This window comes from Nannospalax galili, unplaced genomic scaffold (genome assembly GCF_000622305.1).
Source record: "Nannospalax galili isolate Female #2095 unplaced genomic scaffold, S.galili_v1.0 scaffold1359, whole genome shotgun sequence".
NCBI lineage: Eukaryota > Metazoa > Chordata > Mammalia > Rodentia > Spalacidae > Nannospalax > Nannospalax galili.
This window is the reverse complement of record NW_008342089.1, coordinates 375,795-377,760: the sequence shown is the minus strand read 5'-3', so window position 1 is coordinate 377,760 and position 1,966 is coordinate 375,795. Positions and strand designations below refer to the sequence as shown.

General features: G+C 46.5%; 1 long non-coding RNA gene across 1 annotated transcript in view; it reads left to right on the top strand.

The window, feature by feature from the left end:
• LOC115071224 overlaps positions 1-867 on the top strand; it is a 2,640-nt gene extending 1,773 nt beyond the window's left edge. Inside the window, exon 3 of the long non-coding RNA XR_003850326.1 lies at positions 172-867. This is a non-coding gene — a long non-coding RNA (uncharacterized LOC115071224). The remainder of the gene's footprint in view (positions 1-171) is intronic.
• Positions 868-1,966: the final 1,099 nt, after the last annotated feature.

The window sequence follows — 1,966 nt, the reverse complement described above, 5'->3', positions numbered from 1 at the left end:
AAGGTTTGTTACACTCATTCAGCCGTTTGTGAGTAAAGATGAATGTCCTGCTCCAAATGACTGAATGGCGTTGCTGAGTGTGGCTGGGAGAAGCCCTAGCACCCCTGTCCAGCCAGACATGGACTAGACCTCCCCCACTGACCTGAGTGTGGGTCCTCAATCGTTCTCCAGGCTCAGATTCTTGTAAGACAAGCAAGACAGTGCCCACGAGGTCTCCTGGCCTGTCCCTCCTCTTGGGCAGCCGATATCAACGCAGGATTCGATTTAAGTCAGAACCTGGACCCATGAATGTACCCAGCTCTTTTAACAAGTATCTCCAGGGATAAGTAGAATGTTCTCTTTAGATTTTCCCAAAGCAAAGCAAAAGGCTTCCCAGCAGAGATGGGCGTGAGCTCTCGTCCAGTGTTGAAAGGAGCTGGCAAGGGAAGGGGAGGATGGGAGGGAGGGAGGCCCGGGAAGGAGCAACATGGGTGGGCTTTCCAGCTCCCAGCCCTGGTCTCCATCTGTTTCTAATCAGATGCCACATGGAACAGGAGGAACAGGAAGGCCTCAGGCTCAGCCAAGAGACCTGAATCCAAATTGCTTCTGTTGGGGCCACTCTATTCTGAGTCTCAGGGGTTCTTGGAAAGCACAGGACACCCCTCCTCCATCCGGCCTCACAGCAGACCACACCTCCTAGATGGAGAGGTCACTGTACACCGGGCTGGGCTGGGCTTGTGAAGTGTCTTTTGTCCATGAATTTCACTGACTTCAGTTCTGAGGTCACAATGCAGTTGCTTCTCTCTATCCCAGTCTGAAATTGTGCTGTCAACCAGCACAATGGATACATTTCTGTCCTATGGCCGCCCCCTAGTGGCAAGAGCTGGTAGCAAGTAACAAATAGGAAATTGTTTTTCTGATTTTAAAAACGTTATTTTTTAAAGTTTTTAAACAAATTTTTCACTAAATTTTTGTGTATTTCATACAGAACATCTTAATCATCTTTATACCCCCTTCCGCACTGGCATCCTCCCATAGCCACCCCCACGCTGGAATTCATACATTCTGTCATTTATGTTAAGGCCTATCAGTGTCAAGTGAGTGTCCCCAGATGTTCCTCTGTGCAAGTTCATCCACTGAGGTCCTACCTAGAGTCCCTCCCTTTAAGAAGATCATCCCTGGGGCTGGAGAGATAGCTCAGCAGTTAAGAGCATTGGTTGCTCTTATGAAGGGCCCACATGGCGGCTAACAACTGTCCATAACTCTAGTTCCAGGGGATCTGATGTTCTCTTCTGACCTCCGCAGGCATTGCACAACATGGGTGCACTTATGCACATGCAAGCAATACACTCATACATATAAAATAAAAATAATAAATAAAATATTATATATATATAAAAAATCAGCCCTTCCTCACCCAGCATTAGTCAGCTGCTAATAATTCTTCGACCAAGATTGGGGCCCACTGTCCATTTGCACAGTTCTGTGCTGGGTTTTTGTCTGATTGAGTTTGCATGGGTCTTGTGCATACTAACACCATTGCTGTAGGTTCATATCAGCAGGGTGACAGGAACCTGTAGGACTCTTATTTCCGTATGATCATGCACCTCCCTGGCTCTTACAATCTCTCTGCCCCCTCTTCTCCAGTGGTCCCTGAGCCCTGGATGGGTGGATTTTAATATAGGAGTCCTGTCCAAGGACTCACACTCTGCAGACTCTTATTCTCTGTGTTTTGGCCATTTGTGACCTTTTGTGTTCCTGGCCCTCTGTTGTATGAGGGAGCTTCATTGATGAGGATTTAAAGATGTATTAGTGTTCTCTTCATCCCTTGTTCTATGTTCCGTGAGCCTTAGGTGTAAAGGTTGCATCCTAGATGCACCATATAGACTTGGGCAATTCACAAATTCACAGACAATCTCTGTGTATGATCAGTGTAGAACTCTGTAATTATCTCTATTTCTTGAAAAAGAAACTTTTTTGATAGGTG